The sequence below is a fragment of the Hylobates moloch genome, unplaced genomic scaffold, assembly GCF_009828535.3.
Source record: "Hylobates moloch isolate HMO894 unplaced genomic scaffold, HMol_V3 SCAFFOLD_17, whole genome shotgun sequence".
Lineage (NCBI taxonomy): Eukaryota > Metazoa > Chordata > Mammalia > Primates > Hylobatidae > Hylobates > Hylobates moloch.
Window position 1 is genome coordinate 57,857,473 of NW_026652292.1, and position 19,335 is coordinate 57,876,807.

Below are 19,335 nucleotides of genomic sequence, written 5' to 3' on the forward strand. Positions count from 1 at the left end.
AGTATGACACAGCAGGATTGGAGTGCAGGTACTCAATCCCATGCATTATATAATCACAGTTATGTAACCACGTTATGGGTGGGCTCATCACCTGGCTTTGAGCCACTATTTTCTGTGAGTAATATAACTGCAGTGCTGATTCTGCAAGAGAGCCGCCAGCTGCCTTGCAGGCAGACAAGGGTGGGAAGCCAGAAAGCAGCAAGTGCCAGGGAGCACAGTTGCAGACATGGGGGTGGCAGGAGCCGCGGAGCTGTCACTGAGAGGGGCTGCAGCTGGAGCGGGCAGGACAGACAAAGGCTGATGAAGAGAGAGAATATAAAACCATATGCCAACTGCCTACGGTCCCTCAGGTGTTCTTTTAGCTACCCACCACCTGTCCACCAGCTCCCCTCGGATCCCAGCTTGGGCTGGAACCCAATACTTGGCATAGTCGGTAGGATTCTGAGGTGAGTGAGCCCTTGGCCAGATGATCCCGGGTCAGCTATGTGGCCATGCTGCTCGGATGGCCTCCAATGGAAACATGGGCGGCAGTGGACAGGTCACCCATAAGTATGGAAAAGGCGCTGACATACCTGGAAGCACAGAACACTGAGCAGAAGTGGGCCTTTCCCGGCAGAGTCGGATGGGCATTTCTGACTACACTATGGGACGTGCACGCTCAGTCCCTGTGGGATGCAGCACAGGTAAGGGACCTCCACTCAGTCTGATACAGAGGAGGAAGAACCTCCTTTTCAGGCTCACCCAGTGTTCCACCAGAAAATAGGGCATGAACAGCCCCAGGGGGAGGCCCAGGGATCCCTACCATGGCAGAGCACACTTCATATAGTGCCTATATCTCAACTGAATTGTGGGAATTAGGTAAACAATGTCAGCAGCCTCCTGGGGGGCCCCTATCTCCCTGGATGCTTGGCCTCTGGAACTAAGGAGCTGACAGTATTTTCTGTTCTGCCCCACTGTGGAGGCATTTATCCCCAGAGGAACAACTCTGAAAAATGCCCATAATGAGGTAGGGTTAGCTGCTAGACCCAGTCCTACCTGGATGCTCCAACTCACGGATTACTTGCACATGAGCAGAGGAATAGAGCCTTTTGTGTTTAATTAGGAAACTGGCTGAGGTAATTGTAGCCTCATCTATGGGAACCTGGATAAGTTTCTGGGCAAAGCTGCATACATAGATGGCTATGGAGGCTGGTCAGTGAAAATGAAACCTGTATATCTGCACCTCAGCATCAGCCGCTTGGCTCCACAGTTATACACTGTGTATGTCTGTCCCGTACCAGAGTACATTCTGGGGATGGATATTTTACATAGCTTGGCAGCTCTGCCACCTATCATGGATTTCATGGACTGCTTGATGACAGAACTGGGACAGTACCACTATGTGATGGACTTGGCTAATGCATTCTTTTCCATTGACATTGCTCCAGAGAGCCAGAAACAGTTTGCCTTCACATGGAAGAGGCCACAATGGACTTTCACAGTGTTGCCACAGGGCTATGTGCATAGCCCCACCATATGTCATGGTCTCGCTGTCACAGATTGAGCTCCCTGGAAATGTCCAAAAGGAATCCACCTATGCCATTATATTGATGATATGTTAACCTCTGATTCTCTTGCAGATTTAGAAGCAGCAGTAGCCCTCTTGCAACAACATTTAACAGCATGCGGTTAGGCCATCAATGAATCCAAGGAATGAGGGCCTGAATTGACTGCTGAATTCTTGAGAGTTATCTTGTCGTGTAAGATGAAAAGCCATACCAGAGGCTATCACAGACAAAATTCAGGCATATCTGAATCACCCCGGACCACCACGGTGAGGCAGCTGCAAACCTTTTTGGGCCTCCCGGGGTATTGGCGGGCATGTGTGCCCCTTTTGGCTCAAATAATAAAACCCTTGTACCTGTTGACAAAAAGGGAGGCTGTCTGGGATTGGAATGATAAGATTAAGACAGGCTTTCTGGCAGCCAAGCAGGCTATTCAGCAAGAGAAGCCCTACAAGTGATTGACCAGGGGGTGCCCATTTGAACTTGATGTGCACGTGACCACAGATGGGTTTAGCTGGGGCCTATGGCAGCACACGGAGAGCTTTAGAACACTAGTAGGCTTTTAGTCCCAACTTTGGAAGGGAGCTGAGCTCCAGTATGCATCAATAAAGGAGCACTTAGCGCTGCATATGCCACCTATCAGACTCGTGAGAGCATGACAGGATGGGCTACAGTCAACATGCAGATGACTTACCCATTAGTGGGGTGGGTACATTCATGGGTAACAACCCCCTGGACTGGGATGGCACAAACATCCACTTTAGCAAAGTGGGGTGCCTACTTTGAACAGTGGAGTACCCTGAGTACAAGCCCCTTACTAGCAGAATTACAAGAAATCTTGGGATCTGTAGTCCTAATGCAAGATAAGGCCATGGGTCAGCTAAGGCACCCTTAGACCCTCATCACTGTTTAAAGAGTGGCATCCCCAAGCCAGCCCTAATGGGGAATGGTATACAGATGGGTCCAGCTGGGATGCTACTACTGCCTGGACCACTAACGTGGTCCAGCCTAATACTGACATCATATGGTTTAATATTGGGTGTGACACATAGTCAATGGGCTGAATTCAGAGTGGTGTGGATGGTGATTACCAAGGAGAAGACCCCTGTTGTAAATCTTCACTGACAGCTGGGCAGTGTATCAAGACTTAACCTTGTGGCTAACTACCTAGAAGTTACATAATTGGCTAGTTGGTCACCAGCCCATGTGGGGCCAGGCCATAGGCAAGACCTACGGGAGGAAGGATTACCTCCTCCAACCAGTAATGGTGATGAACAGTGTGATGGTTAATACTGAGTGTCAATTGGATTGGATTGAAGGATACAAAGTATTGGTCCTGTGTGTGTCTGTGAGGGTGTTGCCAAAGGAGATTAACATTTGAGCCAGTGGGCTAGGAAAGGCAGACCCACCCTTAACCTGGGTAGGCACAGTCTAATCAGCTGCCAGCATGGCTAGAATATAAGCAGGCAGAAAAATGTGAAAAGAGACTAGTCGAGCCTCCCAGCCTACATCTTTCTCCCGTGATGGATGCTTCCCGCCCTCGAACATTGGACTCCCAAGTTCTGGAATTCTGTATCTCTTTCATTCTGCAGCTATTTGGTTGTACAATTACTGGGCATTTTTTCAGCATCCTTTTACTCAGGAATTGCTGAGTATTTATTACATGAAAATAAATGTGTTAGTCCCTGTGGATATAATGTTACCTCTAGGCAAGATAGAAGGAGTCCTTACCTTCATAAACTGCAAATTCTGAAAATAAAAATAAAAATTAAGTACATCATTTAAATAAATCCTACTGAATATATGATTAAAAATACCTGGCATTATTGAAATTTTAGGAAATTTCATATGAAATAATGTGTTGCATTGATATTGATGGATGAGAATAAATTATTGTTTTTCTATTACTGATGGTATTCTTACAATTTATGGACTTTTTTGGTTTAGTTCCCTAAAATACAAAAAATCCTGATTTCTCATATCTGCAAATAAATTTACAGCACCTTATTGTTGCCCAGGGTTGAACAAAATTAATAGTCCATGTTATAAAAATAGAAGATCATATATATAAAGGAGCTATACAGCATCTAGTATAAATAGCCTCTCAAAAAGCCATTATTAATGGTGTTCAATTGTTTAAAAATGGGAATTATTACACAAGAAAATATCTTACATTTTTGTACATTAGAATATTTTCTCAGCCCTTTCTCTCTATTCAAGCTCTCATCATTTCTTTCCCTGAAGGATATTTACTAGGGCTTCCCAACAAAGAGCATCACTATCTAAACTACATTTCTACTTTCAAAGAGGGGAGGTTTGGAGTACTCCCAAAAGCCTCATCATTGCAGATGCTATAAATTTAAGCCCGAGTCTTTAATATTTTAAAAATCAGAAGTTTTCTTTGAACTTTATTAACATTAAAGGCTTTCAAGTCATGAAAATTCAAAATGGTGACGATACTAGTTGTATTTCACCAAGCAGTCTTGAGAGGAAATAGGGTGTATCTAGGATCAGTTTATGATCTTGCTCAATTTCAGCAGCTGCCTCATGATCTAGGATTGCATTAGGAGTTCCTCTCCTTCCTAGCCATGCACACTGTGATTGTCTGACTACTGTGCAAGGTGAATGCACTTCCAGGAAACCTAAGGTCCACAAACAGAGGTTATTTTCTAATTTGATATTCATCACACTTGTCCGTCAATATTAAAACATGCATACGGTTGTCAAAATGAGAATGAGAGAGCAAGAATATGAGTTAACATTAAAAACCTTCCAAATACAATTCAATACCATTACTCATAAAGTTTTTTGTTAAATCAATCTAACCTACAAACTTTTAAACTATTACAGAATTCCAAATTCCTCCCACAATCTTACTGGTTTTCCATACCCTTCATTGTCTGGCCACACTCTTCTTATTTCTCAGTCTTAGCATGTCATAGCTTCTTGGTACATTTATATGACATATATTTATATTTATGAAGACATATTTGGAGGTCTTTGTATATTTACTTGAGCTCCAAATTTTCTTTCAAATCTTATTTCTGTCTAGTGGTATATAAACTGATCATATTACACCTTAAGCCTTTCCAAATTTCACTAACATTTTCTAATTTGATGAGAAAATTTTGACCCAGCTGAGGCTTTTCTGAAAACAATTAATAACTGTTTTTTAAATGTCATAGAGTATAAATGAAGGTCTTGTTTCCTTCTACTATCTTAGCCCCCATGAAAATTGACTCTCTTCTGACTTATTTTTTTAATCTAAAATTTGGCTTAAAAAACATTACTGTTTTAGGCCTCTTCTTTTAATTTTTACTTCTATTAATTTTGTTTTTGGTGTTACTTGTGGGTGTCTTTATTTGGTTGGTTTGGAAGATCTTTCACATACATACTAGTTTTTCCTTTTCTCTATTTTTAAAGAATGTTTATTTTGTAAGAATCGTGACCAAAATACTTACACTAGGTGGAGCAGGTAAATTTAGGGTAATAATGATGTGATCCTAAACATCACACACAAAAGATGGAAATAAGTTTGTGTCTCATGCCATAGAGTATTGAAGCCATTCCCTGTATATAAATGTATATTATATATTGTTATATGTATATGTATATTGTGTGCATATAGGAATGATTTTAATATTCATGTCTGTGTATAAATGCTTACTGTATACATATATGTATCATATGTTTCTAATTAAGTTATAAGCACCCTTACTGCAGAGTTTTGCTTCATGATATCATTTAATCCCAATTAAAGCAAGAGTTTCTTCCTTACTCCAGACGGTATCTTTCTCTCTGTGAGCTCTCATAGCCCCTCCTATGTCATATTCAAATTTGTCCAGGTATGTATCTTACTTCTCTAATTTGCTAATATAATCCTTAAGGTCAGGAGCCTACTAATTTAGTTCTAAATTCCCTCATGGTATGCAGTATATTATAAGCATTTGATAAAAATATTGCTACTTAGTACATTTTACCCCATAGATACAATAAGTAGATTTAACAAATGAAAAGCAGAACAAATATGTAACAAAAAATAAAATTAGGCACATTTCTTATTCATATTAAGAACAAAAAGGATGTCTTTTTTTCTTAAACGTTGAAACAGCTTTGCCATAATGGATTAGTGTTTTATTTACATTTTAATATTCTGTCTCCTACATTCCTATAGATTCTGACCTGACCTCAGCAAAACAAATGGAACATAAACAAATGAATAAAACATTTGTTAAACTGGCTAAAGTGATATTAGCATTTCCTGCTGTCACCTGGCAAAAGCTATAAGGAAGTTGTGCTAATCCAATAATGAGTTGCCACCAAGGCACAGCAGACAGAGGTCACGTGAGACTGGAAGATCTTTGCCAAAGAAAAAATATGTTTTGGCAATCACGGGGCAATGCTGAAAATAGCGGAGGACAGTATCTGCTTTTAGTTTTTCTTGGCTCTACCATCACATCAAAGCAAGAAAGCCATTGTGTACGAGCTTGTTGGAAACTCAACTGGTGATTGAAACTCTTGTTGTTCATATGGTACAAATCTTTGTTAAAATTACTGTTATAAAAATAGAACATGAGTACATGTTTTGGAAGAATGTTTAAAATACAGTATCTAAGGTCTCATTTGTTGACAGTTCTAAATACCATCGCTGTTCCCCTGTCTTCTCCAAAGTAACCATTTTATTAGTTTGCTTTGTATCTTTTCCAAAATTTTATATTTTATATATGTCCTATATAAGTACATGTAAATATATATGTAGTATATATAAAACAGATATAAAGATGTAATATTTAATGCCATATATATATATATATAGCATGCATGTACAGTATACTTATATATTCTTATGCATATACATACATATATATCATGTATATATGTATACCTATATGGGGAGGTATATAGGTATATATGAAATATGAAATATTAGCTTACATATTAGTATTCATTTGTTTTTTGATCATTTGACCCTTGTTCATTTTAATAACCTCCTTTTCTTTCTACCTAGTACATTTATTGGTGAGGACTGTGCAAATAAGAAGTTCAATGAAAGTTTGGTTTAAAAATGTTGGCTTGTTTGAGGATCCTGCAGGCAGTTAAGCCAACTTCTCTTCTGTTCCTAAAAATCCTTTTAATACCCTCCACTCCAGATTGCACATCCTGGCTATGATCACAGTCTCGCCTCTACTGAAGTTTCAGAGATGCACAAAGGAAGAGAGGAGGCAGCAAAAGCTATACCTCACCACACTCCCTGTGCTAGGGCTGGGTTCAAGCTATTAGTAAGTTCAGAACTTTATTTTCAGAAGTTAAAACTTTTTATAATAAGGAGGAGATCGTTTTTTTCTTTTACTGTCCAATTTAAATTGAGACGTGATCTTAAAATTTCACTGGTGACCCCCTGCTTGTAGTATCTGACAAACTGTATTTTTCCATTTAAATTTAAAATGTCAAAATAAGAAACTAATATATTAATGCAATAATTTGCATCTTATTAAATAAGAATATTTAAAAAGGAATTTTACAAAGAATTTAATGATATATATTATTACATGTAGTATCTATATTATAGATAATATAAAATATAGTAATATAGAAAAATTATCTAGTAATATAGTAATATAAAAAATTCTATATTCTAGTAATAATAGAAAAATCCTCAAACTTCTGTACCCCATTACCATCCTTTTTATCTGCTAATAACATGAGGTTTTAAAGAATTAAAATGAAACAGCAACGTACAGTTGACCTTTGAACAACCAGGATTTGAACTGTACTGGTCCACTTTTTTTTTTTTTTTTTTTTGAGATGGAGTCTCACTCTGTGGCCCAGGCTGGAGTGCAGTGGCACTATCTCCACTCACCGCAAGCTCCGCCTCCTGGGTTCACACCATTCTCCTGCCTCAGCTTCCCAATTAGCTGGGACTACAGGTGCCTGCCACCACGCCCAGCTAATTTTTTGTACTTTTTAGTAGAGACGGGGTTTCACTGTGTTTTGCCAGCATGGTCTCGATCTCCTGATCTCGTGATCCACCCGCCTCAGCCCCCCATAGTGCTGGGATTACAGGCAGGAGCCACTGAGCCCGGCCGCTGGTCCACTTTTATGTGAATTTTCTTCTGCATCTGCCCACCCTGAGCCGGCAAGACCAACCCCTCCTCAGCCTATTCATATGGAGACAATAAGGATGAAGACATTTATAATGATCCACTTCCACTTAATAATAGTAAATATATTCTTTCTTTCTTATGATTTTCTTCGTAACACTTTCTTCTCTCTAGCTTAATGTATTGTCAGAATACAGCATATAACACATGTAACATACAAAATTGTGTTAATTGATTGTTTATGTTATCGGTAAAGCTTCTGGTCAACAGTAGGCTGTTAGTGGTTATGTTTTTTTGGAACTCAAAAGTTACATGCAGATTTTCAACTTTACAGAAGTTCAGCAGGCCTAAACCACACATTATTGTTGAACCACAACAGTTCAACTAAACTGTTTTCTATTAAGAGATACAGAAAATAAAGCTTATCAAATAAAGCCTCAGTGATTTCATTTTATCTTGTCAATCTTACTCTAACAGTACTGAGAAGACATTTTTTGACATTTTTTCTCACTGTTTACTAACAATATTATGCACAGAATGAAGCGTAATATTAAGTTTTATCTGGCTTTCAAAGGGTTCCCCAATTTGACCCAACCACTTCACAACCCTCACTTATTTTTTTTCATGTATTTGATTTCACTGCAACCACTCCCTCTTAGTCATAGATAAGGCTCTATGCAGGTGACCCCAATCTCTCCCCTCCATGACAATGTTGTGTACTTCAAACATAATATTATAAATTCTATTTGGCAGGATATTTCTGTCAGCATTTGCAATCTTCGTAAAACAAAATCAAAGTTATTCAATTCAAACCTTACATAATTCCATCAATCCACTCCCCAAAATAAAACAACAATTAGTTTTGTAGCTATTACAATTTGCTATTCTTTTCAAAATATGTTCCAGAACAAAATTTTAAAAAATAATTAAAATCACATATTTTAGTAAAGTGTTATCTATTGAGGACTTATTTTATAATAAAACATGCATTTTAGATAAATGTGTGGGGTCTGCATTTTAACCTTTTCAAGTATGATTAGTTTTCACTATCATCAGTGTAACATTTCAGCACTGGTGAAAAAAGAAGGGACTCATTATTCTAAAGACAGTATGCTATTTATTAATAAATTCTTTAGACATTTGGAAATAGGTTAAGGTAATAAGTAGGATGTTCATTATTGCTTAATCACCCTAATTATTTGAATATTTTTTGGTATGGCTCTATCAATACACTTATTAAAACCTTCATTTACTTCTCTCATCATTCTATTTCTGTATGCTCATGTAAAAGTTCTTATTAAAACCAATTTGTTTTGTGCACTGACAATCATGTTGAAAAGTCAGCAGGAAATATAAATCATCCAATTATTCCTATTGAGGAAACAGCATGAAAGTGCTGATAGATTTAGACTGATGATTTGTGCAGCTTTGCATCACTGTGCAGTCTAAGGGCCTTTGATGACTTGATTCAGATTTGAATCTGCTGTTCTTCCCTTTGTTCTGTAGGAGATTATTTATTCCTACACACTCCGGAATGTACAGGATGATGGGTAAAAAATACAGCAGGAAAAATGAAGATAAATTATGATGTGGGACTTCTAGTGGAAAGCATCTGTTGTTGAAACAGATGAGATTTATCAATCTAGAGTAATTATCAATGTCTTTTAAAAATCAGTGTCAACTCAGTCACTTCTTGTGTCAGAATTTTCCCTAATCAGATTTATTAGTGATGTTAGAGTATACAAAATAATGATTATCTCCTAAATTGAAACAGCCGGAAACGAAAAACCATACCTCTCCATCCTCTGACACAGACATCAGGGGAGAAACTGCTCATTAAAAATCTGGTGAAGTGGATAAAAATTGGTGTTGTTCTCTGAAAGTTAAAAACTCAATGTGGTACACAACTTAGAGACTTTTAATAAAGCACTGTTGAAACCAGCACAGCTGTTGCTTTGAAATGCAACATTATTTTCTGTGTTGTCTTAATGTTAGTCTTTGATAATAAAGAAAGAAAACAGCCAATTTAAAACTCAGGGATGTCCTTCGAGAACAGAAAAAGTTGAGTGGCACACTGAGAGCAAATTAGAGGAAAGTAAATGCCATTGTAACACTCCAGATGGTTTAGAGAACTTTCTCAATAGATCTGTGTAATTCCCACTGGGAACAGGGGCTGAGCTGGCCCAAAATTTTGCCAAAGGAACTGGGCACACATTTACTTCTTAAAAACATTATATTCTATGTCCTAGTTGTATTCAACGCTTTTGAATGTAGAAGAAGAAAGATTTTATTCACTAACTAAATTCTGTATATAGGATAACAGAGTCAAACTGTGGTATAGATCTTACTTGTATATTGACACATAGGCTGCCCATAGACAGACAAAAGAACCCCACTCTGGCCCTATTTTAGCCATGCTCCTACTTACCACACAGTTAGCAGGCCATGGAACAAAGGGTCCTTGCTCACTCAGAGCCTTATGCACGCCACCCCTAAACCTTTCTTGTTCTAAATGCCCAGGATCTTGCATGTCTGGTCTAAATAGCCTTAAGCCTCCTTCCAGTAATTCGGTGGGCATTATCTCAGGCTCCCTTCCCCTAAGGGCACACCATGAATGTGGTAGCCTCTTGGATAGCAAGAGTGGCCAGGGAATGGTTGTTTCTCTGAGGTTGTGACAGAAACTTGGAATGTGGGTCAAAGTGTGTAACTGCAGAAATTGGGAGTAGGAAGAGAAGAAAGGTGGAATCTTTAGCCAGGAGGTGCAAACCAGCTGTCCTTGTATCACCATTTCTGAGTGGCAATCTGTCTACACTTGTGCCCAGTTTCAAGACTTCTATTGACACATTTGTCAAGGTAAAAAGATAAAACATAATTTTAATAACTAATCTTGATTTATAATGTTAAAAAATTCCAACTTATGTTATATGGACCCCAGGTATTCTCTAGACCTCACAGAGGTTAACACACCTCCATTTTAAAGACAATTTTCTTCATGATTAATAGGGTCATTTAAGTTGAACCTTTATTTTAAACATGGAGATTTTTATTTTTTTCTACTAAGTAACATTAACATTTCTGGAGGTGAATTGTGTCAGGAAACTTTGCCGTGGAATCCATCAGTTTGTCCCCTCTCAGTGCTTAATGTTTTTCTCTCTTTGATGTATCACTGTCTCATGCACAGGTTCTTTATCAACTAAGGAATGAGTACGTCTTGATAACTTGTCTAGTTCTGGTCTTCATTATTTTAGTTCTCTCTCTAAAATAAAAGAAGAAGGAAGAAAAGGAGTGGGAAAACACACAGAAAAGAAAAGGAGGAAGGCAAGAGGAGAAAAAGTGAAAGAAGCAGTTATCTCTGTAATGACATGAACAACTACTTCTGTCTACTTCTAGCTCAAACTGCTAATATATTACATTAATAACAACCATATATTAAACCTTCAACTAGATGGCTTGGCTTGGATGTATCAATGTTATTGTAACACACATATTTATTTGTTAAGTACTCAATACATTCAGGACTCTGGGATACATCCTACAGAGATGAGTTAAAAATAATATGTATGGGGTGAGTGAGCAGATGGCAGACGGGGCAGGACTAGCTTGCAGCTCCTGCTCAGGTGGACAGAGCAGTATGTGGAGACTCACATCATGAACTTTTGCTCCAAGAACTACCTCAGGAACACACAAGGAAAGCCAAGAGAATCCACAGACCCTTTGAAGGAACTAGGCTCCTTGAGACACCAAAAAACTGTGAGTTGGCTTGCTTTCTCAATGGGGAGGCTTATAGTTTGAGGCAAGTACTCAGGCCTGGTCACTGGCTGACTGGAAATAGATTCAGTGCTGTTGAAACGAGGGGCACAGTGGGAGTGAGACCAGCCTTTAGGACGGGGGGCTGCGTGGGAGCAGGGTAAGGCCTGTGACTGTGGCTTTCTCCCACTTCTCTGGTGACCTGTATGACTCAGCAGAGACAGCCATACTGCCCCTGGGAATATAACTCCATTGGACTGGGAACCACACCCCCATCTCCCACAGAAGCTGCAGCAGGCCCCACTCAAAAAGAGGCTGAGCTCAGGCATGCTTATCCCAGCACCCATTCGGTGGTCTTTCTCTACCCAACCTGGTAGCTGAAGACAAAGGTCATAATCTCTTGAGGGTTCTATGGCCCTGTCCCCTGCCTGAGAAACCTGAATACTTAACCAGGTTTCCCTAGGGCAAATGTGCATCTTCCCTGTAGGACTACAGGTCCCTGTAGGACCTCAGCCTCCTGGCTGAGGCCAACCCACACAAAACCAGCACATTAAACAAAAACACAATCAACGACCCTCATGGAGTCCACTTCACTCCTCTGCTACCTCCATGGGAGCTGGTGCTGGTATCTGTGGCTGCAAGACCTGAAGATGGATCATATCATAGGACTCTTTGCAGACACTCCCCAGTACTAGCTTGGAGCCTGGTAGCTCCACTGGGTGGCTAGACCCAGAAAGATAAAAACAATCACTACAGTTTGGCTTCCAGGGAGCCCCCTTTTGATCCAGCAATCTTACTACTAGGTATCTACCCAGAGGGAAAAAAGTCATTACACAAAAAAGATACTTGCCATGCATGTTTATAGCAGCACAATTTGCAATTGCAAAACTATGGAACCAGCCCGAATGCCCATCAATCAACAAATGGATAAAGATACATATATATAAAGATATATATATGTATCTTTATATACATCTATATATAGATATATATATCTTTATATATATCTATATATATCTTTATATACATCTTTATATATATCTATATATATCTTTATATACATCTATATATAGATATATATCTATATATATCTTTATATATCTATATATATCTTTATATATTATATATATTTTATATATATTTATAAATTTATATATATTTTACATATATATCTTTATATATATATATAAAGATATAGATATATAGATATACCATGGAATACTGCTCAGCCATAAAAAGGAAAGTAATAATGGCATTCACAGCAACCAAGATGGAATTGGAGACTATTGTTCTAAGTGAAGTAACTTAGGGATGGAAAACCGAACATCATATGTTCTCACTCATAAGTAGGAGCTAAGTTATGAGGATGCAAAGGCATAAAAATGATACACTGGAATTTGGGAACTAAGGGGAAAGGGTAGGGTGTGGTGAGGGGTAAAAGACTACACATTGGGTACAGTGTACACTGCTTGGGTGATGGGTGCACCATAATCTCAGAAATCACCACTAAAGTACTTGCTCATGTAAGTAAACACCACCTGCTTCCCAAAAACCTATTGAAATAAAAAAATAACATATATGCTTTAAACACTTACAGCAAGTGATTTCATCGACTTCTCTATTTCATAACATCTCTCATCATTAACTTTCCTATTTTTGTTTTATAACCCCAACATACGATGCTTCTTCTTCCCTTACATCTATTCCAAACAAATGCTAAAGTCTATTTCATTTTGCACTTATTTTAAACATTAGTGCATTTTTCTTCCTCTTTATCCAAAATGCTACTTAACAACATGGTGATTAAAATTGCATCCTATTTCTTCCAGTATATGCAATCAATATGCTGATTAACATTTTATACTTTTGGGTTGTACATTTAAGTCTTTAATCCATCCTAAGTTAATTTTTGTATGTGATGAAAGGAAGGGTCATTTCAATCTTCTGCACATTGCTAGCCAGTTATCTCAGCACCATTTAGTGAATAGGGAATTCTTTTCCTATTGCTTGTTTTTGTCAGGTTTGTTGAAGATCAGATAGTGATCTACGCAGATACTGTAGCCATGTAGTACAGTTTGAAGTTGATTGGATGATGCCTCCAGTTTTGTTCTTTTTGCTTAGTATTGCCTTGGCTATTTGAGCTCTTTTTTGTTTCAATATTAATTTTAAAATAGTTTTTTTCCCTAGTTCTGTGAAGAATGTCAATGGTAGTTTAAAAATAATAGCATTGAATCTATAATTTTCTTTGGGCAGTATGGCCATTATAACAATATGGATTCTTCCTATCCATGAGCCATTCAGGATATAGGCGTGGAAAAAGATTTCATGATGAAGATGCCAAAAGCAAATGCAACAAAAGCATCCCCATTAAAATGTGTGCAATGAATATGCACAGACATTTCTTAAGAGAAGACCTAAATACAGCCAATAATCATATGAAAAAAGCTCAACATCACTGATCATTAGGGAAATGAAAATCAAAACCATCATGAGATAATATCTCTCAGAAGTCAGAATGGCTGTTAAAAAGTAAAAAAATAACAAATGCTAGAGAGGTTGTGGAGATAAAGGAACAATTATACACTATTGGGAGGAGTGTAAATTAGTTCAGCCATTTGAAAGTGTGATGATTTCTCAAAGACCTAAAGACAGAAGTACCATTCAATCCAGCAATCCCATTACTGGGTACATACCTGAAGGAATATAAGTTGTTGTATTATAAAGACACATATGCACATGTATGTTCATTGCATCACTATTCACAATAGCAAAGACATAGAATCAACATAAATGTCTACCAATGATAGGCTGGATAAAGAAAATGTGGTACATATACATGATGGAATACTATGCAGCCATAAAAAAGAACAAGATTATGTCATTTGCAGGGACATGGATGGAGTTGGAGGCCATTATCCTTCGCAAACTAATGCAGGGACAGAAAACCAAATACCATATGTTCTCACTTACAAGTGGGAGCTAAATGATGAGAACACATGAACACATAGAGGGGAACAATACACACTAGGACATTTTGGAGAATGGAAGGAGGGAGAGGATTAGGAAAAATAACTCATGAGTACTAGGTCTAATACCTCAGTGATTAAATAATCTGTACAACAAACCCCCACGACAGAAGTTTACTTATGTAACAAACCTGCACATGTACCCCTGAACTTAAAAGTTAAAAAAAGTATCAATCAGCAGCTATTTTGCTAGTATTGAATAAAATCTGTGTTTGCTAGGATTGAATGTTATAATTCCTCAACCTTTGACTTAGAATGGTATTTGCTTCTACGATGGCTTGCATTGTGTAAATTGGCACTGGTAAATTACAAAGTTAAATTAATAAAGGTATTCATAACACATTATACATTATAACACATATATCAATTTAGTGGTCTAATCTGAAATAGCTCTCATCACTAACACTAAGGTTACGTTATATTTTTCGTTTCTGCATTCATTAAAATAATAAGGTTATTGATCAGAAAATTCTGATATATTACTAAAACATGAAAAGACATACTTCGTATTACTTCTTGTGTTGTGTGTTGTGTATTCTAGCTAAAGTCTAATGTCCAGTAACCAAGAGGCGTGGAAGAAAAGTGATCTCTAAATAGATTGTGTTATGAGTTGAATTGCATCTCACCTAATTTCATATGTTGAAGCCCGAACCCTCAATATTCCAGAATGTGACTGTATTTTGAGAGAGGATTTTTAAAGCGGTGATTAAATTAAAATCAAGCTGAAAGGGTGGGCCTCTAATTCAATCTGATTTGTGTACTTAAAAAAGGGAAAATTTAGGCACACAAAGAGATACTGGGGTATGTATGCACAGAGAGAAGGACCATGTCAGGCCATGAGAAAGCACCCATCTGGAAGTCAAAGAGAGAGGCCTCAGAAGAAACCATATGTTCCAGACCTTGATATTGGACTTTTAGCCTTCAGTACTGTGAGAAAATAAATTTATGCTGTTTAAGCACAAAAAACAAACAAACAAACAAAAAACTAACATTTTATAAAATGTCATTTTCAAACAGACTGAAAAACATATTTATTATTCCTTAGTGCCCATTCCTGCCTGACCTCAATTGTCCTCATCCAAAGACAGGCATGCTCACCATAGGCAGATTCATCAGTCGAGTTAAGAATCATCAATGGCTTACTTATATTTGTATATGTAACTTACTTTTTTGCCAGACAGTTCATAATTAACTATACTTTCTGTCTAAATGCTCTTTTTTAGGTAAATTTGATTTTTTTAAATTTTTTGTCTATTCTTATCCTACCAACATTACTATCATCATAGGACAGGTGAAACATATTGGAATCTTACTACCTGGGAGATTGTAGAGATCATGTTTAGGCTTTAGAATCTAGTTTGATTCCTGAGCCCTCATGTACTCATCATGCTTACCTGGCCCTGCTATTGCCCTTTTCTGAAAAACCGGAATTCTGGATTGCTGAATTTTCTGATGTACTAGTTGTTTGCACACCTGGTTTCACTGCATAAAATGCAAATCACTTAGCTGCATTTATGACATTCTTTGTCACAGTTTGGGCCCTCTGGAAACAGAAGTTGTTAGGGGTACAAGATGTTTATTAGAGATCAACATCTATAAAAGGTAGAAAAAGAAAACAAAATTTGTAACATCAAGAAATCAAAGTTCTTTGCAGCATCAACAAATCATTAATCAACCCAATGGGAAGTTCTAGTATTGCCCATCAGAGCTGTCTCACAGTAAAATGAAATGATTAAACTTCTGTTACATCTGCTTCACTCTGTCGCCTGATGTGGATTGCTCTTAATATACTACCTATATTAAGATAAATGGTGTGACACTTGAAATCATCTTGAAAGATGAGCAAGAAATTGTCAGATGGGAAAAGATTTGTAGAATACAAAAACAATTTATATAAACATGACATTGAAAAGTATGACATAATTGTATATTAGAACATGGCTTAATGTTGGTGATATAAAATGTATAAAAATGAAATGTGGTAAAGAAGATCAAATAGTGAACAGAAGCTAAACCTGGAGACATACATTTACTAATCTCTATGTGTTAGACACCGTTTTATGTGCTTCATATGTATTACTTAAGAGAAGTACTGATAGAAGGATAATGAGATAATGTAGGCCAACTATTTATTTCTGGACAGGAATGTCCCTAAATCATAATACTTAATATGTATAAAATGTTTGAAGAATCGGGTGAGAAGAGTAAGGAAAAGAGCAGACCTATGAATACATAGGTCTATCTTTTTCTTCATAAGTTTTGTAACACATACTTGATGATTAAAAAAAAAAACACCATCTCATACTCAAGAAAATAGAATTTGAAAGGTGGGAAGGTAAAGTTACCCAAATAAAAGTGATGTTTCCACACTTCACTCAAAGTAGTAAAATGCTGATACCAGTAGAACATTATAAGTCACAAACATATACTATAATACCCAGAGCAACAAATATAGAAAATTTCAAAGACATGCACTCAAAAACATTATAAATAAATCAAGATGGAATAAAGTATTCAAGATAAACTGCAGGAAGGCAAGACATAAGAAACAGTGAAATATGAACTGGAGGACTGAAACAGAAAGCAAAAATGATCAAATGGTATACTCGAGTACTAACATATCAGTTACCTTAAATGTAAACCACAATTATGTGTTGCTAAAAAGAAATACATTTCAAATTTAATAATATAAGCAGGTTGAAAGCAAGGATGGGAAAAATATACCATGAAAACATGAATCCAGAAATAGTAGGAGTGGTTATATTTAATATCTGATGAAGTCAAGTACACAGTAAAGAAATGACTAGCAACAAAGAGAGACATTACATAAAGATAAAATGAGTACACCAGTAAGACCTAATGATCCTACATATTTAAAGAACTAACAACAGAGCCTCAAAATATGACAATCAAACTAACCAAAATGGTGAAAGAAAAGTAGACAAACCAAGTTATGGCTGGGGACTTCAACACCCCTCTCTTAGCAACCAAAGGGGGAAAAAAAAAAAAGAAAATCAGCAAGATATGGAAGAACTGAACTACACAATCAACAAGTTGAATCCAACGGACATATGTAGATTCATGCACCTGAAACAGCATAATACACCTTTTTTTCTCAAGTACATGTGGACCATTTCCTAAAATAAGTCTTATCTGAACCATAAAACAAACTTCAACAAATTTAAAAGAATTGAAATTATACATATACAGCATGTTCCCTGGTCATAATAGAATCAAAATAAAAGTCAGTAACTTGAAGAAAACAGGAAAATTTCTAAACTTGTGGAAATTAAACACACTAAATACTCCGTAGGTAAAAAAAAGTCTCAAAGGAAATAAAAAATACAGAGAAATAAAATGAAATTGAAAATACAACTTATAAAGGCATATGAAATGTGGCTAAATCTGTCCTGAGGAAAAAAATGATAGAACAAATAATCAACTAGAAATTAGAAAAAGAGTCATATCAATAATATAACTTAACTTCCAAAGTAGAAAAAGAAGAGTAAAATGAAACCAAATTAAACAGATTAAAGGAATAAACAAGGATAGGCCAGATCAATATAATTAAAACTGGAAAAGTAATAGAGAAATAAAAAAAAAGTGATTTCTTCAAAAAATCAATAAAATTGGTAACATTTGAGCAACACTGACAAAACATTGAGAAATAGATAAGACATAAAGATGCAAATTACCAAAATTTGAAATTATATAGGGGATTTACTACGGACACTGCAGTCACTAAAAGGATGACAAGTGGCTACTATGAATCATTATATATTCCTATAACTATTAGAATCATTGTATTCATAATTTTACAAAAAACAAATCTATAACCAAATGGGTTTCATTGGCAAACTCAATCTAACAATTAATGAAGAGTGGAATAGGAGGGAAGAAATATTTCTCAATTCAGCACATGAAGCTAGGATTACACTGATACCCAAACCAAAGGAGTACAAAAAAAAAATAAAACTACAGAAAAACATTTATCAAGAACTGAGACACAAACATTGTTAGCAAAATATTAGTAAATATAATTCAGCAATATATAAATAGAATTTTAATTTTTGTGTAACTGTAAGAGATACAAGTGCAATTTTGTTACATGGATAACATAAAAATGCCAGAAATACAAGAATGCTTCAGTATTTGAAAATCAATCTATTTCACATCAATGTCAAAAAGCTAAAGAACAAACATCAATTAATTCAATAAACACATTTAACAAAATTCAATACCTATTATGATAACTATTCTCAGTAAGTTATGATTATAGGGACATTTCCTCAAATTGATGAAGGCTACCTACAAATATCTGCCAAGTAACACTTTACTTAGTGGTAAAAAACGAACATTTTCCCCTAAGATCAAGAACAAGGCACGAGTGTCTGCTCTCACCACTCTTGTTCACATAATACTGAAACTTCTAACTTCTGCAATAAGGCAAGTCGAGAAAATAGCATACTGATTAGAACGGAGTAAACGGTCTCTGTTTGCAGATGACATTATCATTGTCTACGTAAAAATCCAAAAGCATGTAAAACAAAACACACAAAAGACATTTTTAAAATAATAAATGAGCTCAGAAAATTTGCAGAATATAAGGTCAGCACACTAAAATTGATTACATTTCTACTTACTGACAAGGAGCACTTGGAAAATGAAACTAAAACACAAAACCATAAAAAACTACTTTAAGGAAAATGAAATACATAGGTAATGTATTTGCCAAAACATGTATAGGATTTTTGTGCTAAAAATTAGAAAATGCTGGTGAATAAAATCAAAGAAAACCTAAGTAAATGTAGAGATGTAGTGTATTTATGGATGAAAACAAAAAAGACATCAATATTCTTAAAAATGATCTATAGTTTAATATCCCAGGTAGATTATTTTGTAGACCTCCACAAGCTT

At 36.4% G+C, this 19,335-nt stretch overlaps 1 long non-coding RNA gene across 2 annotated transcripts in view; it reads right to left on the reverse strand.

The window, feature by feature from the left end:
* Nucleotides 1-10,768: 10,768 nt before the first annotated feature.
* The window catches only part of LOC131381714 (uncharacterized), a 128,772-nt gene continuing 120,205 nt past the window's right edge, over nucleotides 10,769-19,335 (reverse strand). The window contains exons 2-3 of one of the 2 annotated variants that reach the window (XR_009210606.1): nucleotides 15,813-15,961; nucleotides 10,769-10,901 (exon numbers count right to left, since the gene is read on the reverse strand). This is a non-coding gene — a long non-coding RNA (uncharacterized LOC131381714). Of the gene's footprint in view, nucleotides 10,902-15,812; nucleotides 16,012-19,335 lie in introns of both variants that reach the window. The other variant, XR_009210605.1, reaches the window with a different exon arrangement.